General features: G+C 38.9%; 1 pseudogene; it reads left to right on the forward strand.

The window, feature by feature from the left end:
- Positions 1-15,443: 15,443 nt before the first annotated feature.
- On the forward strand, positions 15,444-22,476 carry LOC138818420 (leucine-rich repeat-containing protein 14B-like; annotated as a pseudogene).
- The last annotated feature ends 210 nt before the right edge of the window (positions 22,477-22,686 follow it).

Genomic DNA, 22,686 nt, shown 5'->3' on the forward strand with positions numbered 1-22,686 from the left:
CTAGGATCAGTGCTGGATTATCAACAGTTGAAGCCAATAAGCCACCTGTTAACCATAGAGTAAACTGCACTGAAGGAAGTCTTACCATCTAAGCCACATATTTTAGTTCTGAAATGACAGAGTAACTGTTATTTTTCTATCTTGGCCAATGTTTTTGAAGAGGAGTTTCATAGTATAATAGTCAGCTGGAAGGCGAATGCATCTTTGACTTTACAAAAATCCGTGACAAAGTACTTAGAAATATAAAAGGGCTTAACTTTTGATTAGCTTAAAATAGCCCATTATGGGACTACTTACAGCACAAAATTTGGCAAATGCTGCAAATCAAGGTCCTTCCTCCCCAGAGTCACCACTAACTTCAGGTTATCAAATAATCTGTTGGTAGTTTGGAAATTTCAGAGAAAAGGTAATTAAAAACTTAATTTTTCTCACATACATTTCATTAATGTAAAATGCAAGAGCAGTTATTATAGTCCCCAAACTAGTACTTCCTATTATTATTCCTTAAGTGATCCTTAAGATCACTGAAGATAGGTACAAATTTAAAAAGATGAATTGATCTCAGAGAATAAATTTTTAAATCATTTGCCAGAGACTGGACTTGTTATCACAATGTTATTGACTACAGAAATAATGACCCAATTTCAGAAATTATTCATACTTTTCTGATGAACATTGCAATAGAAATATCACTATTCATCAAACATATAAACAATATTCCAGTGTAAAGTTTGAAATTCAATGTGCATAGGTTTATTTGCAAGCAAAAATAAAACAAACAGAATTAGATTTCCAACGCCTGTAATTCTAGCTACTCAGGAGGATGAGATCTGAGGATCATGGTTTGAAGCCAGCCTGAACAAGAAAGTTGGTGTGATTGTTATTTCCAATTAGTCACCAAAACCCTGGAGTGGAGCTATCAAGTGATAGAGCAGTAGCCTTGAGTACAAAAGTTCAGGGATAGTGTTCAGGCCCTGAGTTCAAGCCCAGAACCAATACACACACACACACACACACACACACACACACACACACACACACACACACACACACACACACACACACACACACACAAACCCATAGTCTGGGAATGTGGCTTAGTGGTAGAGTGCTTGCATGAAGTTCTGGGTTCAATTCCTCATTGAAGGCCAGAAGTGTTGCTGTGGCTCAAGTGGTAGAGTATTATCCTTGAGTAATAGAAGCTCAGGGACATTGCACAGGACTTGAGTTCAAGAGTTAGGAGTTCCAAAAAACAATCCACAATTAGAAATATTTACAAAATAGATTGTTGAGCAAGAGATATAGAAAAATCTATCCCTTTGTGTGGGTTTGCTCCTGGAGAGGACCTAGCACCACAAAGCTCTTCCATTTTCAAAAAATGCATATCTGGCAAACTAACTACAGTTTAGCAGAATAAGTTCAAAATAATGATTCCATCATAAAATTGATTAACTGGATCAATATAAGGATACAGGCCTGCCTGGTATCATTCCCCATTGCACCTTTCACAGGAAAAAGATGTAGAGGTTTGGTTGTCACTGAGATGCTTGTTAAATTTGCTACAAAGTTAACAAGTACCATGCTCACAGGGAAACACAAAAAACTCCATTATGTAATGACACTATTAAATGGAATTTATATTACAATCCCATGACAGAGCAATGGCTGTGGCATGCTCACAACGTGTGCTTGAATCAGGGTTGATGTGTGTGTGTATTGAAAGGTGTATCATTAGACATGTAGAGAAATCACACCCAAAGGCCTTCTCTGTGGAAGTGCTGTCAATTATCATCCTGATTTTTTTTTATCTTAACTCAGTATTGAAGGAAATGATTGAGATTGAAAAGATGGTTTATATCTTATTATATCTGCCAGGTACTGGATTTAGGGAAGTAGGGATAGGTGACTGATGAAGCAGATAAAATGTCTTGTTTTAATGTTGGACCATGTGGAAGTAAACATAGAAACCAAACAAGAGCTTCTACCCTAAGTGAATCACAATTTCTTATAGTTCAACTTGTTATTTTAGAAGACAGTAAGTAGTGTGGAGAAAATGAAGACAGTGTGAGCAGAGAGACAGAAATTGGGGTTAGAGAAGTGTCTAGGGACAGGGTAGTAGGAGGTAAGGGAAGATTTCTCTGGGACGATTGCTTAGGTGCTGTGGAGGAAAATTGGTATAGAACAGAGTACTGCTACCTGTTCCAAGGGCAGGTGATCACAGAGGTTTTGAAAAGTTAAAAATATTTGTTATAGGAGGGTGCCAGCGGCTCAGGCCTGTATTCTAAGCTGCTCAGGAAGCTGCGATCTGAGGATCACAGTTCAAAGTGAGCCTAGGTAGGCAAATCCAAGAGACTCTTATCTCCAATTAACCCACAAGAAGTCAGAAGTGGAGCTGTGGTTCAAGTGGGAGATCACCAGACTTGAGAGAAGAATCCAAGCAAGAGTGCAAGGCTCTGAGTTCAAGTCTGAAAGCTAGCAAAAAATGTTGTCATAAATTCAAAATGCCAAATAGATGGCTTATGAATATAAGCATCAAAGATACGTCCATTAACTTTGATAGATGAAACCCATTGTTACAGGGTCCAGGAATATACTCCTGGTTCCATAGGTCCAGACTAAGCATATATTTTCTTCTTTTTTATGTTTTTTATTATAAAAATAGAATACAGAGGGACAGTTACATGAGTAAGGTAATGAATACATTTCCTATCGAACATTGTTTCCTCCTCCTTTGTTTTTCCTCTACCATACCTTCCCTCCCCACCTCCCCAGCTACTTCCTTCCCCCTCCCAAGTTGAGTACACATTTTCTTTAGCTTTATATAGGAGGAAAAGGCAGTGGCAGGAGAGAAATGCATATTTTTTTGTTTTTGTAGTTTGGTTTTTTGTTCTACTCTTAGGTCTTGAACTCAGGGCCTGGATGCACTCCTTTAGCTTTTATAGTCAAGCTAGCACTGTACCACTTGTGCCACAGCTCCACTTTGGGCTTTTCAGGGCTACCTATTTGGAGATACATATCACTGACTTTCCTGCCTTGGCTGGCTTTGAATCAGGATCTTCAGATCTCAGCCTGCTGAGTAGCTAGGATTACAGGTGTGAGACACCAGCATCCAATAACAAATGCATAATTTTAAAGTCCCAGTCACACACGTGTTCATGTGGTGAGAGTTGGAAGGCAGTACTCATAGAGAGCCAGGCAGTTCATCATCTCAGGATTTCTCAGCTGGAACCTGGATACAGTAAGTCATTGGTCTGGTAGGTGGATATAAAGTGGAAGCTGAGATGCCAAGCTTTTATACTGCTTTTGGTTAATCTCTGAGCCCAAATGATAGTGCCCCTCAGTCAAAGGGCCTTCGGACCTGTTACAATATTATGCTCAAAATGGCACAAAATATTAAGATTGGGGAACTCCAGGTTTCTTCTTGGTAGACGAAGAAGTGAGACAAGTATTTGACTTGCTAAGGTTTTGGATAATCTACAATGCTTATTAGAGAATCTCAGAAATTGGACTTTATTTTAAGCAAAATGCAAATCCTACAAACAGAATATGGTTTATCCTTTCAAAATTGATTATTACATAAAATAGATTGGAAAGTAATTGGACATATCTCCCAATTGAAGCTTTCAGAGTTTGCAGTGTGTGCTAAATTATCTAGACCAGTGGAAAATTGCTTTATAATGCTGGGTCCATATATAGTCTAAAATCTGAAACAATAGGACAGAGTAAAAAAATAATCACTGCCCTTTCTAAGACCTAAAATTACAACAGAGGAAATAAAAACAAAGCTATGGAACCCATAGCAAATGCTATAGAATTCAAAGTGAAATAGAAATCCAGGTATGGAATTATAAATGCATCCTATCTCACAGAAGTGGCACAGAGAGGAGTACACTGCACTAAGGCACAAACACCAAATTCTGGTTTGAGCCCCCGGTGTGCCATTTAAACCGCCTCATAGAATTGAACAATTTATTTTGCATCAATTTCTTTCTGGAAAATTTGTAGTTACACCAACCTCAAAGCATAATGTAACTATCACACAGGTTAATAATACATGGAAAAAAACCTAGAATAGCACCTAGTATAAAAAGGGATAAATAAGTAATAAGATTTCACAGTCTTTGTGATAACTTGATAGACTTGAAGTCATTAAAAATACATTAAGATGGACAGGTTCTGGTTCTCACACCTGTAATCCTAGCTATTCAATTTTTTTCAATTGATTCAGACTTATCCTGCTTGATTTCTTCTTGTGTAAGTTTTGACAGATATTTTGGAAGAAATTGGTCTATTACATTTAGATTATCAAATTTGTGGCATAGGTTTGTTCACAATATTCCTTTGTTATCTTTATTATACTTTAACATCATTGAAATTATCAGATATCTCTTTTATTTCTCATATTGTTAATTTATCTTATCCTCATCTTAAGTAGTATCTTACTGATTTTCTTGATCTTTTCAAAGAATTACTTTTGAATTTATCATTGCAGGTTTCGATGTATGGATTTTCTACAAGTTTCATTTATTTTTTCTGGGTGGTGGTAGTGGTATTAGAGATTGAACTCAGGAATTTTTCTAGTTAACTAAAATAGAAACTTGGTTTAATAACTTGAGGTCTACCTCCTACTGTATGCATTCAGTGCTAGAAGTTTCTTTCAAAGCACTGCTTCTGATGCATTTCACAGTTTGAGATATATTTGTTCGTTTCTTTGTTTAGGTGACACTGGAGTTTGACTCAGGCCCTCACATTTGCTAGTCAGGTGTCATACTGCTGATCCATATCTCCAGTCTTTTTAGCATTGGTTATATACTTCTGAGATGTGTCTCACCTCCTTCCCATATGGATTTTCATCATTGCTGAGATGACTGGTGTATACCATCTTCATTCCATTAAATGAAGTTTTGAAGACTTTTTTTTTCCACCCTGGCTGGCCTGGAACATCAATCTGCCTAGTCTCAGCCTTTCACATAGCTAAGACAACAGATATGTACCCTGGACACCTAGCAGTGTTTAATCTTTAAGTATCTTTCTATTATTAATTTATATTATGGAATTAAAGTTTAATTCTATTTGGTCCAAGAGCAGGTATTATATTATTTCTATTGTTTTCATTTATCTTCTTACCTGGAATTTTCTCTGTCTCGATGAAAGCTCATGTGTGACCTTTTTTTTTTTTTTCATGTGTGAACTTGAATACAATCCCTTCTAATGTAGATGTCAATTATATTTATCTGACTGATGAAGGATAATTTCATGGGTTCAGAATTCCAGGTTAGTGATTTTTGTTTTTAGTAGAGTTTAAGTATTTCACTTCATATTCTTACTTGTTTGGCTTCTAAAAATGAAATTCTTGTCTTTGTTCGTCCATAGAAAAATATATTATAATCTCTCTGTACAGTATTTTCACAATAAAAAAGTAAAAAAAGGAAAAACATATTATATAATCTATATCATGATTGGACTCTCTTACATGTATAAATTGATTATATATTTTAAATTATAGCTGTACGTATTATATGCGTATATAATATAAAGTTATAAATCTTGAGCCCCTTCTAATACTCAAAAACTTTCCTTTAGCAGTATTCTTTTTTATTTTTTATATTTTTGATGCTCCCCTCCCCCCATAACAGTATTCTTTTAGTTTGTTTTTCTGTGTGCCGGAATTGAGACTTGAACTCAGGGCCTTGGATTCTCTCTCTATTTATTTGAGATTTGAGGCTAGCATGCTACCATTTGAGTCATACCTCTGGCTATTTGCTGGTTAATTGGAGATAAGATTTTCTGGTATTTTTCTGCCCAGTCTGACTTCTTTGACCTGCCATCCTAGGATCTCAGCCTCTTGAGTAGCTATAATTACAGGTATGAACCACTAGCAGTGTTACAATGTAGAAAATAGAAGCAGGTCCAGGGCATGTATATGGTCAGTAGTCAGCTGACTAACTTTGAGAATTCCATTTTCAGAGTTTAGGAATGCTTCCCATTTTCTTATTCTTATATTGAGCTATCAGTTCTTTCTTTCATAAATGCACTTTAAGCAGATTTTGCAGGAGTAAGCTTCATTTTAAGATTCATATAGCTTATAAGTAGTGTAATGACTTTGTCCACAGGGAAAATAAGGTATTTCAGACTCATTGTCATAGGAACCTCGTAATCCTCTAGAAAGTTCTGCTCTCATGGGGTCAAGGAAGGTTTCCCTCTGATTGTCATAGACATCAGGAAAGTGTCCAGGGACTTGTCATCACCTGTACTACAGTTCTGCAAGATGCTTAGACCTTTTGGCTATTTTTAATTTATAACCATGAACTATTACAGCATGCCACATATACCTGTTTGTGTGAGGATTTTTTTCTTCTTTTAGGGGCCTTTATTGTTGTTTGCAGAATTCATTCTGGTAACTTGCTGTTACCAGAGTTTCTCCTGAAAGTGTAGCTCATACCTGACATTAATTTGGGGAAAGTTCTGTCATTATTATTTCAAATACTTTTTCTATTTCTTTTCCTTTACTCCTTATGATATTCCCATCATCCATATGTAACGTCTTTTGCAGTTATCCCATATTCCTTTAGTATCTTTTTTTTCATTCTTTGAAATGAAAAGGTATTTTACTATTTTAGGTTATACTATAAATCTTTTGTAAAATGATAATTGTTTATTAATATATTTTATAAAAAATAATTCATACTTTCATACAATATAATTGACTATATTTTCATTCTTCCATATTTTCAGTTTTGAATTGTCTTGTTTGTGAAATCCTTTCTCTGAAGTTTTTTCTAGGTGAGTTCTATATTCTCAGATCCTTTTATTTTTTTCCTGTCCAGAGACTAACCTTAAATCATTTTCAACTTACTTAGACACTCATTAACCTGTGTGTCTAACAATTATGTTGCTTTCATCAATTTTAAGTGTATATATATCAATCAGCAAGAGAACCAAAATATTCTCTCAATCTATGTGATGAATTCCTCTTCATTAACAAATGATTAAACAATTAAACAGCTTTGCTCAATGTTTCTATTAAAAATGTGCCATAAAAATTATTGCTACAGTACAATCACTATCAGTAAATAAATTATTCAATATGTGATTATCAGAGACTTCTGTAAAATCAAACTAAATGAATTCCAACTCACATTCTCCTTAGTTAATCTCAAAATAATCCTAGCCACTCTAGAAAGTATGACAGACCTGAAGTGGAACAGACTAGAAGGCGAAGAAATGAATACAAGAACCCACAGCTATCTGATAAAATGTATGGTGGAAAAAGACAGCCTCTTCAACAAATGGTGCTGGGAAAACCAAATGTCCATATATATGACCTCTCTCACACCTTAAATTAATATCAATTCAGAGTGGATCAAAAACCTCAATATAAGATTTAAAACTTTACTACAGGAAAGAGTAAACATTAGAATGTATTGACATAGGCAGAAACTCCCTAAATATAACTCCAGGAACTTAGAAAATAGAAAAGAGACTTGGCAAACAGGATTGTATCAAGCTAAAAAGCTTCTGCACAGCAAAGGACATGGTTATTAACCTAAAAATACAACCTGTAGAAGACCTCTAGCCAAAAAAGAAATGCAAATCAAAACAGAATCAAGATTCCATCTCATTCTAGACATAATGGCCATCATCAAGAATACAAACAGCAACAAATGCTGACAAGAATGGAGTAGGAGGGGAGAAGGAACCTTAATTGGTGGAAATATAAATTAGTACAACTTTGAACAACAGTTTAACAAAAAGAATACTAAGGAGCTCAAATATGAGTGAGAGGGATGGGAAATAAGGAGAAGTGAGTAGACAAATAGAGGGATGAATGGTGGGCAAATATAGTAATAATATTCAATTTGCACATGTGGAAATGGAACTCAGACATATTAGAAAATAGGCAAGGAAATGGATATGTGGAGGGGAGAATGATGGAAGCATTAACTGATCAAAATGCACTGTACATGTAAAGGGACACATTTAGTTGAAACTCCTACAACTATCTAAAAATAATTAAAAAGGGAAGAAAGCATGCCAAACGACACAGGAATATTGGGTTAGAAAGATATACTATTTCTATCCATTTGAATTTATATGTCTCAAAATGTATCAAAATTTTTGACTGGGTGACCACAGCTTGTTCCTCTTCCAAGATCTTGAAGGGCTCCCAAGAGGATAAGCTTAAACTTCATTAGCTTCATACAAACCTATCTCTGCAGATTTTTACTTGACCCTCAAAATTATCTCTTAGCTTAGTGTTTTCAGAAGCCTGGGCAGCTCTGGGAAAATGTTTAGTGAATTAATGAAAGTGGTCAAATTTTAATCAACACAATGAGCAGGAAGTCCATCAGAGGTGTGGTAAAAATAATGTACAGAGGGGATTTTTAATACACTAAATCAAGCAGTATTATAGTGTCAATGGTGTGTTAAGTCCTGTGGGTTCTAAAACAGAATTCCTGGCTTCCTCTTCTAAAATATCCTCTGATCTTTCCCATGACTCAGTTTCCTCATCTGGAAAATAAAATAGTATATATAATTCTAGTGACTTTTCGTGTGTTAACTATAGGTATTAGTTAACACAATCATTTTTGTGAGAAGTAAAATTATTAATACCTGTAAAGCTTAAAATTTCATGCCAAGTTGTTGTTGTTGTTGTTGTTGTGTGTGTGTGTGTGTGTGTGTGTGTGTGTGTGTGTGTGTGTGTGTGTGTGTGTGTGTGTGCGGTAAAATTGGGCTTGTTCACATGCTTGCTTGGTTTTTACTCAAGAATGGTGCTCTGCCACTTGAGCCATACCTTGCCTTCTAAGAGTTTCAATACAGAGTAAATATTTTAAAGGGTAACTATCTTTATTTTTCAAACAGAACATTCCTTCCTTTGCACAAATATTTTAAGGAAAACAAAAATAAACTATAATTCTTAAAATTAAAATGAAATTGATACTTGGAGTGAATTAAGTGATCCATAAACTAAAGATAAAAAACTTGATAAGAGCTGGTGTATGGACAAAGTGGTAGAATGCCACCCTGAGTTGAAACCTCAGTCAAACAAAAAAATGAGTTAATTTTACATTGAACACGGTGGCATATATATAATCCTAGCTATTCTGGAGGTGGAGATAGGGAAGATTGCATTTTTTAATTGTGAAAGTACCATATAGAGAGGTTACAATTACATGAGCAAGGTAATGTACATTTCTTATCAAGCATTGTTGCCTCCTTCTTTGTTCCCATCCCTTCCCCCATATGCGCCCCCCCACCAAAGTTGTAAAGTTCGTTTTTTGACATAACGTCTTGTACATCTCATTTTTGAAATGGATCCACCTGTATCCTTATTTAAACAATTTGTTTATTCCCTTCCCCTCCACAAATTATACCAACATCAACTACAGTGAAAACAGTGGTTATACTGTGGGGGAGGGACATACAAAGCAAGAAAGAAATCATCTTATAAATATGTTAGAAATAATCACAAGAAAGGGGCAGGGAAAGTGGCTCAGTGGTACATCACTTGCTTGCATGCATGAGGCCCTAGGTTCAATTCCCCAGCACCACATAAACAAAAAGAAAAAAGCCAGAAATGGTGCTGTGGTTCAAGTGATAGAGCGCTAACCTTGAGCTGAAGAGCTGAGGGACAGTACCAAGGCCCAGAGTTCAGGCCCCACAACCGGACCCCCCCCCTCAAAAAAAGAAAAAATCACAAGAAAGAAAAAAAAACATGAGTCCTTATCTTAGGGTTCATTTTGCCTAACATCAACTTATCTGACCGTTTCTGCTTGTCTCAGACATATACTAGTTATTGCAAATAAGGGAAACCATGGGACCTATGTTTCTTTGGGCCTGACTTACTTCACTTAATATAATTTGTACCAATCTTTCCATTTCCTAACAAATGGTGCAATGCCATTCTTTCTGATGGAAGCAGAGAATTTCATTGTGTATATATACCACATTTTCTTGATCCATTCATCTATGAAGGGGCATTTGGGTTGGTTCCATATCTTATCTATGGTAAATAATGCTGCAATAAACGTAGTCGTGCTGGTAGCTTTAGTGTGGCCTTGTTTGTGATCATTTGGGTAAACGCCCAAAAGTGGTATTGCTGGGTCATAGGGGAGCTCTATATGGAGTCTTCTGAGGAACCTCCATACTATTTTTCAAAGTAGCTGATATGGAATAATAAAATACCCCGAATAGCAAACACGATCCTTAACAGAAAAAATAGTGCTGGAGGAATATCAATACCAAATTTCAAACTTTACTACAAAGCCATAGTAATGATACCAGCTTGGTACTGGCACAAGAACAGACTTCAGGACTAATGGGATAGAATTGAGAACCCAGAAATGAACCCACAGACCTATAGCCATCTAATCTTCGATAAGGGAGCTAAAAAAAATAGAATGGAAGAAAGACAGCCTCTTCAGTAAATGGTGCTGGCAAAATTCGTTAATCACTTGTAGAAAACTAAAGCTAGATCCTTATATATCACCCTGTACTAGAATCAACTCCAAATGGATCAAAGACCTGGGTGTCAAAGCAGACACCCTGAAAAAATTACAAGATAAAATAGGAGAAACCCTAGGTCTCCTTGGCACAGGCAGAAATTTTTGTAAAAGAGATCCAGAAACACAGCAAATCAAGGAAAGGTTGGACAATTGGGAGTGCATGAAATTGCAGAATTTCTGCAAGACAAAGGTCATAGCTGGCAAGATCAATAGGAAGTCCACTGATTGGGAGAAGATCTTCAATAGCCATACAATGGACAAGTGTCTCATATCTACAATATACCTGGAACTCAATTAAATCCCCCAACAACAAATCCTCAAAGAAACAACTGCCCAATAAATAAGTGGGCTAAAGAATGAAAGAGAAATTTCTCTGAAGAGGAAAGAAGGATGGCCAATGAAGAAATAAATGCTCAACCTCCCTAGCCATAAAAGAAATACAAATCAAAACAACATTGAGATTCCACCTCACCCCAGTAGATTGGCTATAATTAAGAACTCTATTAACAACAGATGCTGAATGGGATGTGGACAGAAGGGAACCTTACTGCATTGTTGGTCGGAGTATAAACTTGCTCAACCACCTTGGAAAGTAGTATTGAAGATTGCATTTTGAAGCCAGCTTGGGTAAAATGTGAGTTTCAAGATCAACCAACAAGCAGGGATAATGGTACACATTATAATTTGAGCTATGAAGGATGAGTATGTAGAGGATTGTGATCCGAGGCTGGCCCCTGGCAACAACAGAAATGGATACCTAAACCTACATGCTCAACGTTATCTTTTGCAAAATGTGGAAGAGAAGCCCTTGAAGGCATATGTGTGTGTGTGTTCTATCTGAATGTCAAGGGTTGAAGTGTTGAAGTAGCATGGAAAATAAAAACATGGACCTCTTCTTGTTGAACTGAGGAGCATAACGTAAATTCTTTTTTTTTTTTTTTTTTTTTGTCGGTCGTGGGGCTTGAACTCTGGGCCTGGGCGTTGTCCCTTAGCTCTTCAGCTCAAGGCGAGCGCTCTACCACTTGAGCTACAGCGCCACTTCCTAACGTAAATTCTTCTATGAACTCAGGAATGCAGCTCGGCTGAATCCCAGCTTTGAGATATTGCAATAACAGACTTTCATCAATTTTTCCTGCTACTGGAAAAAAGATACTAAACGAAATATTAGTGCTTAAGTCTCAAACACTTCCCTTTCTCATCCACTTCAGAGTTTACATGATGGAGAATGATCAAGTTTTCCTGGGGGGACAATGCTCACCAATATGGGGCAGGATTTATCAGGCATGTGCTCACTAATATCTGAGAAAGCAAGATTGGAATAAAGGGGATATTTGGGGGTTTTCTCTTGGGTGGTATTTTTTGTTTGGTTTCGTTTGGTTTTTGCTAATCCTGGGGCATGAACTCAGGACTAGGGTCCTGTACTTGAACATTTCTGCTCAAGGCTAGTACATTACCACTTAAGCCACAGCCCTATTTCTGGCTTTCTTTGGTGGTTAATTGGAAATAAATTTCTCAGGAAGTTTTCTTCCTGGCCTTTCAACTGCAATCCTCAGATCTCATCCTCAGCTAAGATAACATGTATGAGCCACCAGCAACCAACTGGAATACTTGGATTTTCTTGCTTTTTTTTGATCCTCTGGGGCAAGCCAGACAAAATGTAACATTTTCTTTTACCAAATAAGAAAGAGAAACTTTTAAATCCAACTGTATGTGATCTGTTAGAATGAAGTTTTAAATTTTATAAAAACTTCATATTTTCATTGTGCTAATACGCAGAATCTTCAAAATCCAGAAAATATTCATTCTGATTATTATTATTATTTTGTTGTCTCAAAAAGAAATTGAGGCATTCCTAAATGGTCGTGTTATTCTTTCCCATATTTTCTTTTAAAAGGTCTTTGATGTGCCTCTAAATGTTACTGGTTTCTGCAAGATAAAAGAAATTCCCTAGTACCACTTGAAATATAATGCTCTCCGTTAGAGTTTATGAGAAATTTCTACCTTCCACATAAATTATCACTTCAGTTAACTCTGTTAGTGTAAATTGTGTCTCTCTTAGGAGCCACAGATTTGCTAAACATTAGTCAAAGAAATAATAGAAGCCATTCTTATAGGAAATGATCAGTTAAAACAATACTTTTGTTTATGAGTATGTGTGTTGTGATTTGGAGTTTTTTCATAGAAGTCGTGGGGATGGAGCACAGGGTCTTGTGCACACTTCGCAAGAACACTACCACTGAGCTGCATCCCTAGCCCCTTGTGTGTGGTTTTGAAATCATGATGTCACAAGCCTGTAATAGAAATCAGTATAGCAATTCTGGGATTTGCCATGCATTTATGGAAACGCTGAGGAAAGATGAATTTTTAAAAGTTCCTGGATGTGGTTTTCATATCCTAACATTAGGGAAACATTGAGAAAGAACAAAAATTAGTAGGTTTCTTGAGTGCTGAGAACAACCATTATCATTTGGGTTTTTTTTTTGTTCTTTTGTGCTAGTACTGGGGCTTGAGCTCAAGTCCCTTAGCCCTTTTCACACAAGGCTGGCTCTCTACCATGTGAGTCACAGCCACAATTCTAGTTTATTTTGTATATAATTGGAGATAAAAGTCCTGACTGGATTAGCTGCAAACTGTAATCCTCAGGTCACAGCCTCCTGAGTAGCTAGGATTACAAGCATGAGCCACTCATGTTGAGCTGTCATTTTGGTTTTTATCAGCCCATGAAACACATCTTTAATACTAATTTTCATGTTTTGACATTTTAAACTGTGGTGAATTATAAATAACCAAATTTCCAATATATAAGTGTTTAAGTTACATTGCTCATATTCATAGTGTTGTGCAACCATCACCAGTATTTAAATTTTTTATTGCTTCAAACAGAAACTGTAGAGCACATGGGCAGCAAAGATGGCGCTGGGAGGGAGTAGAGTGGGCAGAGCCCAATTTACCTTCTGATCAGTTCCTAACCAGTCCGTGAAGGCTTAGGTGCATGATAGGGTATGACCTTGACAGTGATTGGTTCCTCTTCCTCCTTTGCCTTTTTGTCTTTAAAAAGGGCTGCTCTCTGTTAATAAATGAGTTTTCTACCTGCTGGATTTGGCTCCCTCCTGGGTCTGATTGTCTCCCGGGCTGAGGGAGGCTGGGGAACGGGCGAGCGCCGTACTTACCTTTCCTCAGACCCCGTCCATCTTTCGTGGGACGGACAAAGACCCGACAGAAACTGTATCATCATTAATCAATAAATTGTCACTCATCTCTTCCTCCCTCTAACTGTGGACAATCTCTAATCTGCTATCAGTTTCTGTTGTCTATTCTAGATATTTCTTATAAGTACAATCATACATGAGCTATGCTTTTGTGTCTGGTTTGAAATACTTAGTTTTATAATGTTTTTCAAGGTTGGTGCAATCCATGTTACAGCATGGACAGAGTGTAATTTATTTCTTGTGGCACATTAATTTCCACACTATGAGATGCCATATTTTGTTTATTCATTCATCTATAAATGAACATTCGGAAGGTTTCTCTCCAGTATTTATAAATAAGGCTACAATGAACACTGGCATCCATGTAAGTTCTATTGTCCATTGTTTGTTTGTATCTTTACAAATAGAATTGTTGAGTCATATTGTAATTCTATGTTAGACTCTTTGAAGATTCACCAACTTGTTTTCTATGTGGTTGTAACATTCTACATTCTCATTACCTTAGCTGTGCCAAGTCTTTTTTTCCTAGTCCTGGGGCTTGAACTCAGGGTCTGGGCACTCTTCCTGAGCTTCTTTTTCTCTACCACTTGAGCAACACCATCAGTTCCAGCTCTCTCAATTTATGTGGTACTGAGGAATTGAACCCAGGGCTTCATGCATGCTAGGCAAGCACTCTACAACTAAGCCACATTCCCAGACCATTTTCTGTATTTTTTTTAAGTCACAGTCATTGTAGAAGGCATGAAGCAGTATCTTCCTGTGATTTTGATGGCATTTTCCTAGCAACTTTGGGGTTGCTTAGTGGTGCTTTATCTCTCTGCTTTGAAGAAATGTTTGTTGAAGTTCCACAACTATTTTAAAGTGAATTTCCTTTTGTGTTACTTGATTGAGGAGTTCTTCATATATTCTCTGAGGTTAAAATCTATAATATATAGTTATTTTCTCACATTATTTAGGTTTTCTTTTACCTTTCTTGGTAATGAAACTTGGTCTGTTTAAGAATAGTATCTAATTTTTTTCTTTGGATAAAAAGGGATACAAAAGTTCTTAAAATAATAATAACAGCCATAATTAAAAATGCCATGGGTTTTTCTGTCAGAGGTTCATTGTTCTTAGTGTATAATAGATTAATTAACCTCTTTTCTTGTGTGTGTAAATGAAAGCTGCTTTTAGTTAGGACCTCTAGAGTTTTTCAGAGGTTAAAAATGATAAAATTTGATAAAACTAAGTATTTATTTCACTTATAGAACAACTTTCTCTCCTCAACCTGAGTAATTATTTATACTATACTATTGGAGTTAGCTAATATTAATTAGAGGAAGGACTTTTTATCAAAGGAAGGGATTGCATAAGTTGTGGGAATACATGATGTATTGAGGAATACTTACAGGTTTCTGATATATTTTAGAAAAAAATTAAATTTAAGAGAATCTTCATCAGGCTGGGAAGTTGGCTCAGGGGTAGAGTGCTTGCCTGGCATGCCTGAGGCCCTAGGTTCAATTCCTCAGCATCACATAAGCAAAAAGAAAAAAGCCAGAAGTGGCATTGTGGCTCAAGTAGTAGAACGCTAGCCTTGAGCTGAAGAGCTGAGGGACAGTGCCCAGGCCGAGTTCAGGCCCCACAACCAGACCCCGCCCCACAAAAAAAGAGTATCTTCATCATAGAATCTACAGAAGTTAAATGAGTCGTGAACAAAGTTGAAGTTTGCCCAAACGCACAGAGTACAGAGATGAGACCAAAGTGGGTAAGTACTACCTGGATCTCCTTACTGTGAAATATCCTCCACATATTAATGGGATAAATGGAACTTTTCCCAAGCACACACAATTCATACCCTCAAGATAGAAGCGATTCCATTCAAGTATAGGCTTTGGAGGAATTTAACATTCAACAATAATTTTAAGAGATTCTTGATTATAGTAGACAAAAAGGATTATATTGACCTTTCAGTCTCAAAGCTTTATCCCTATTAGAAAATCTTCAAAAAATGATTTTGTGACTTTGGAGAAAATAATTAACTATAAAGCTTCATAAATTATATTAGGAAAATAAGTTCATAAAATGAAGAGTTGATGCGGAGTTATGAAAGACTTCATACTATTTTTCAAAGTCTCTTGGAATCAAAATCTCTTCTCAGTGTTTTGAGAAAGTAGAAATGTATCTAGTGTTAGAATCATGGATACCTAAAACATTGAGTCATCCCAAAATTCATTGTATCCCTGAAAAGTACGTAGAGTTCTAGTATCTTAATGGCACTCTCATGTGGAACCCAACTATTTGTCTTGGCATTTAAAACTGGGGAAGTGTTTTCCAGGGAATGAACCTTTAAAATATTCTTTTCTAAATAAAACAAAGGAAAAATCTTTCTTAAATAATTCTTTAAAAGGATTCATCAGCTGCAGAAATCTGACCTTATGGGTATCCGGGATGTGCAGGTACAGCAATGCCCTTGTGGAAGGGCTCTGGGAATATGGAACTACACTGAGCTCCTGGCTAGAATATGCTGCCAACTACAGGCAGAGCCCTGTGCAGTTAGGTGACCTATTGAAGTCCTCATTTATTTCTTTGTCATTGAAGGCAACTTTTTTTGGGGGGGAGGTCCGGTCGTGGGGCCCTTCTGGGCCTGGGCACTGTCCCTCAGCTCTTCAGCTCAAGGTTAGCGCTCTACCACTTGAGCCACAGCGCCACTTTCGGCTTTTTTCCTTTTGCTTATGTGGTGCTGAGGAATCGAACTCAGGGCCTCAGGCATGCAAGGCAAGTGCTCTACCACCGAGCCACCTTCCCAGCCCATTGAAGGCAACTTTGAGATAGTGGTGCAGGCCCTGGAATCAGCAGGTATGGCTGCTCTGCAAATGCACTGCCCCTCATTCAGGGAAGACAGCTTGAGCCCTGGGTAGCTTCTGCAGGTGTTAGGCCTAGCCAGGACAGGTTAGCTGTGCAAGCTGGAAGTGGCCCACAATGTGCGGCTACATGCTGGCATGTGCAGCAGTTGTTAGCCCAGGTGGGATTCCCTCGTCTGACTTCACTCATCCTCCACATTAAGGCCTTTGACACACCCTTCACTTCTGTCCCAACTTCTAAGCATGAAGACTGCCTCCTTGGCTCCATCTCCTGAGAGCTCAGTCACATGACTTACCTGATAGAGCTGAGTGTGGCCCTCTCCATGCTGACAGGGAAGATCCAGATTCTCCTAGGGTGAATCTCAGAGACTGAAAGGAGGAGGGATGGGTCAAGCACTCTGGTCATTGGCTTCACAGGCTGTAGGGGCACTGAGTGATAGGTAGAAGAACAGCTTATTCACAAAGCCCCAAGCTCAATGCTCTCTGGAGCTGCACATAAGAGAGCACAAAAGAGAAATAAAGAAGTTGGAGGACCAGGAGTGATCCAGAATAGTGAGGGACCTCAGGGGACTGCTTCTAGTTAGAAAGAGACAATGTGTAAGGTAGGCATCAAAACCAGGCTTGCAATCCCAACACTCAGAAGCCTGATGATATCAAGAGGGGCATGCACAGACAGTGAGGGACTCAGTCAGAGACAGGGCCCAGCTGCCCCTTTGCTGATGCTTGCTGCCAACACTATCTAAATCAGAATTAATGGATTGTGGATATGGTGCCTCAGTTGGGGATGTCTGGCTTTCCCTTCCTGGCTCTACAGTAATGGATTCTTCTATTGTTAGAGTAATGGCTCTTTTTTCTTACTAATGCCTCATTTCCTCTGTAGCAAGCTCTCAGAGTGGATGTTCTCTCCAGGATCATGTACATAACTCCTTTCATATGAAAATGGTTGTTGATAAAATCTGCCATTTAGGTGAGATGAAGACAAAGGTTTCATTGGTTCAGGTTAATTCTGAACCACACAGCAAGCCCAGCAGCTGTAGACTGTCTGAAAGCAAGGGAGCCAGCCTGCATCCCAGTGAACCATATTTATGGACACAGTCATTTGCATTTCATGTAGCATCATGTGTCACAAACTATTTTCATAGACTGCATGCAGTCAGGTAAGAACAAGACTTGCCCTGCAAGGTGTAGTCTTTGTTCTCTGTGGCAGACAAGCAGATGGATTGCTCACATCCATTGTTGCTCACATGGAACTCCTCTGATTAGTGCTGATTATTCCATGTTCTACAGCCCGTTCAGGACATGATTGAGAATGCTGGACCTGGCCAATTGTGCTCTGAACCATGTGGACATGAACTTCTTGGCAGACTGTATCCATGCTGCCCAGCTGGATGTGTTGCACCTCAGTAGACACAATCTGCTTCATTTATATCCCTCTACTTTCCTCAAGCTCCGGCAACAGGTTGCCCAGATAGTGCGGGTGTGGACCCCAGTGGAGTGTGCTATTACCCATAGCTATGTGGTCATGATGATCCTGGGCCTGTGTTCCTGCCTCTATCTCTAGGAGCTCAAGTTCCTTGCTAACCTGCTGTCAGCCTGCACCCTCAAGCGCCTCTTCTCTGCACTGTGTAAACTCCCTGAACTTCATTACATGGAGTTCCTGGTGCCTAAGAAATACTACCTGGAGAGTACCAGGATGAGCTGGCCATGTCCACATATGATCAGTAGAAATATGCTTGATTGCAGAAGAGCTGCATGCCGTGCTACTATGGGCCAAGCAGGAAGACATCCCCACCTCCCACCACTTTTCTGGAGTTTTCACCCAATAGTTAATGAGACCAGCCATGAGCTTGGTGCTTTCTTGCTTCAAACTTTCAAAACTGCTTTAGAAAACTTTCCCAGGGGCTGGGAAGGTGGCTCAGTGGTAGAGTGCTTGCCTTGCATGCTCGAGGGCCTGGGTTTGATTCTTCAGCACCACATAAGCAAAAAGAAAACCCCGGAAGGGGCGCTGTGGCTTAAGTGGTAGAGTGCTAGCCTTGAGCTGAAGAGCTGAGGGACAGTGCCCAGGCCCAGAGTTCAGGCCCCACGACTGGACCCCCCCCCCCAAAAAAAGAAAACTTTCCCAGAACATTAAAACAAGTAGAGTAGGCCCTTGAATTGTGCTAAGGAAATGTCTTGCATTTCAACCAGCCCTGTTTCCCAGAGATCAATCCCTATATCAGATCCTAAGGCTAAGATGTAAGCAACTGTAGTTTCAATGAAAAACCTTTGTTAGAGAAAGCTGTAGATACACATGACAGGCAATGTAGGAAGAAAACATGCCTTCTAAATGTGACATCGGAAGCCCTGGGGTTCAATTCTTTTTCCTTTTTTGTGCCAGTCCTGGGGCTTGAACTCAGGGCCTTTGCACTGCCCCTGAACTTCTTTTACTCAAGGCTAGCACTGTACCACTTGAGCCACAGCACCACTTCTGGTGTTTTCTGCTTATGTGTTGCTGAGGAATCGAACCCATGAATTCATGCATGCTAGGGAAGCATTCTATCACTGAGCCATATTCCCAGCCTCCTGGGATTCAATTATAGGACTAGGTGAAGCTGTTACAGCAGAGGTCCAGGCATTGTGGTAGAGTTTTCAATTGGATCTAGGGCAGCATGTGCTGGAAGCAGTAACAGGGAAAAATCAGATCACTTGTCACAGAATACAAATAAAAGGTAATGGGTACATTTCTTATCAAGCATTGTTGCCTCCCACTTTGTTTCCTCTTACCCTCCCTAATAAGAAATGTACTCATTACCTTGCTCATGTACTCATGTAATTGTAACTTCTCTGTAAGGTATTTTCACAAATGTGTGTGTGTGTGTGTGTGTGTGTGTGTGTGTGTGTGTGTATAAATACAAATAAAAGAAGATCTCATAGAAAAACAAACAAGAGAAAAAGACTGAAAATGAAAAGTAAAATGGAAAGGGAACCCGACTTTTGGGCCTAGCAGAAACTCAGCAGATCTGGTAGGAATTGTTCTGCATGGTGTGCAATATTTCCTGGAGAATGTTTGCAGGGAATAGAAGCAGGGCTGGTTTTTGGTTGTTACCAGTGGCTTTGTGCTTGTTTTGCTCTGCATCCAGCTCAGTGAAAGCCTGATTTGAGGGTATCTCATGACTAAGAGATGCTCCAGTATTTCTTAGTAAAATTCATATTCCATTTTCTGCTGAGCAGCTAGATTCATTTGACCACCAGCCTCTACCACTCCCAAGCCTCGTCCTTTGGTTCTACTAATCAGAGCCAGCCCTAGCTCTGGGAACAGGCATTAGAACTCTATTCTGTTACAGTAACATTCTTACCTGCCAGTGGCAGTCAACAGAGAGACCCAGTTCTCCTTTAGAGATGCCAGAGACCTTCTGCAGCTAGCTGAATCACAACTAGCTACCAACACTTTTCTGTTCAAGAGTTCCTATGACTCTAACAGAAGTCACATACTGGGGACTCTTTTCATTGCTCTCACTAAAACGCCACAGCACTGTATAACCTGATGTCCCCACATTCTGCTGCAGGAAAGGTAACAGGCTGGAATCTGTGCAATTTGGCTTGAAAAATTTGTTACAGTGAGTGAAAGATTGATTCCTGCCTAATTCCTCCAGCTCAAGCAAGACACCAGGTACAAGAAAACAAGCGTGGCCACATGCCTGTCAGCAGGCAGGTTCCAATCGGTGCCTGGCCAAGGATATAACACTTGGTCCCCAGGGGACAATAGCCCTTCATCCAGTGTAGAACATTCAACTTGTGGGCCTGGTCAAGGAAGTCTCCTTGTGGCCTAAGAGAGCATAAGCCACTTTTTATTTTCTGCTTCTTTGTGAAAACAAGCCCTATATAAGTCCATCCAAAATATAGTCCCTCAAACAACCTCCAAACCTGAAAGGTCTATGCACATTGCTGGCAATAAACAGTCCCCACCTGTTGATCATTGGGTCTGGCCTATTCCTTTTCTGTTTTCCTCCATTTTCTTAACAGTGAGAATGCTGAAACAGGTATGTGGGTTCAGGAGACAATCATTCCCAGGTTGCCAATGGATGTTCATGGCTACTTCTAGATTTTAGGTCTGATCCTACTCTATTCTTACTTTGAGGTTACCTGAGATATCCTTAAAACAAATTCCCCTCATTAGTGTCTAAGACAACTTAATCACTGTTATTTCAATTCTTACAGGGTCTGAGAATGAGTCCATCAAAGTGGGCTTAGAGATTAAAGAAGTTTGTTAGGTGTTACAGAAGTTGTCCTGCCAGGGACACAGTGTAGACTTGGGAGCAAACACTATGACCCTAAACATGAACACAGCCTAGGCTATTGAAGGCAAAAAACACAAGCAGGTACAAGCTGCAAAGTTGTATTAATATGATAACATCAACTTTTTTTTTTCAAACAAGGGACTTTTACAATGGCAATTTCCTGTTATTTCATTCCTCAGTTTCAAGCAAGAGATTATTGCATTCCTCAGTTCCCCATAAGAGGTTAATATTCTGACTCAGTGTCCTTGCTTGGTCTTGGGGTCTTTTATCCTAAGAGATCCTTACATTCCCCTTTCTTTTTGTAACTGAGTCAAATTCTTGACTCTTTTTCCTGACTCAGGAGGCTGTACTGGGCCTGAAGGGCCATCAGCTTGACAGTCCCAATTATTTTTTCTATAAGTGATATCAAAGACTTAACCACACAGGAACCAGTAATAACAAGTAGAAGAAATAGTATAATTGCTGGTGGCTAGAGATACTAGCCACCAGGCCAAAAGGCTTTGAACCCATACTAGATCTAGTTTAGCAGATGGTTGCTGGTGGAGTCCTTCACACAGTTTACCTAGAACCTTTATGTTTTCTTCTCCAGCCGTGATTCATTTACACAGTATCAGCACTCTTCCCTTAGAAAAACATAGGTTCCCTCTTTGGAAGCTGTGAGAAGGTCTAGTGCCCTATGATTCTGCAAGGCCACCCCCGCTAGAGAGTTCAGTTGTCTTTGTATGCATGCCAGAGACACTGAAGAGGCATGAGTATCCTCATCTACCCTCTCCTCAAATTCTTGAGCAAGTTTTAAACTATGTCTTACAGCACCTCCAGCAAAAGCTGCTCCTCCAACAGAGGTAACCAGACTCACCCCTAACATTATAGGAATAAAATCTGTCCTCTTGGTTAAGAGGTGGGATAACAATCTCTGAAAATTTTCACTTTTGGTATAAAGATTTAATTGGGGAACTGCTAATATCAAAATCCAAGAGGCCAAGGTTGGATTAATGTATGACCATAGGCTTCCATTGCACCAGAACATAGTAGGAGAAGGGGTGTGACATCAAGATACCTGAAGCAGTTTGTCATATTCCACAAGTTGAGTTGGTTGGTAAAATTAAATTGCTACAATCAGGGACATTACAATAGCAGAAGTAAGAAAACTGTCCCCTTGTCTCTTTGATTTTAAACTGCCAGTGGTAGTTAACATCATTTAGAGCACAGAAGCATAAATGAAAAATTATGATGAGAAAAGTCTTAGCTTGAGAGGCTTTTCAGGGTCCTTATACACCATCCATTTGTCTCTTCTGGTAGCAGGGCCACCTTAAGTGGTGAAGTGTGCATCCAGGACCAGATCCCATTCACCTTGACAGTGGTTGGAGCTGTTAGGATAGCAGTATAAGGTCCTTTCCACTGAGGATAGTTAGTTTTTTTTAATGTCATATGACCCACACAGTGTCTCATGATCAGTAATTAGGGCCAACTACAGGGGCTGCCTGCAGGAGTGCCTGAAATTGGGAATGGAGTTCCTGTTGAACAGTCTGCAGTGCCTGTAAAGACTGGAGCAGTCATCTATGTCAACATTGCAGTTTTTAAGCGAGGACACAAGAAGGATGGTCTGCCAAACATCATTTCACAGGGCATAAACCCTTTGGAATAGACAATGCAATGGGAGCGCAAAAGGGCAAAGGGAAGGAGTCATTCAGTCATGGTAAATTTAAGAGAATCCCCTCTCACAACGAGTCTACCTGGCTGCTCTAATTAGCTAAACCAGCATCTAGATTGAAGTGGGCATATCCTTCCTCCCTACCATACAGATAAACATAAAGAATAGTTCCACATCAATTCACCCATCCTGACTCTATGTATA

This window comes from Dipodomys merriami, unplaced genomic scaffold (assembly GCF_024711535.1).
Source record: "Dipodomys merriami isolate MVZ:Mamm:240054 unplaced genomic scaffold, mDipMer1.0.p SCAF_756, whole genome shotgun sequence".
Taxonomy (NCBI): Eukaryota; Metazoa; Chordata; class Mammalia; order Rodentia; family Heteromyidae; genus Dipodomys; species Dipodomys merriami.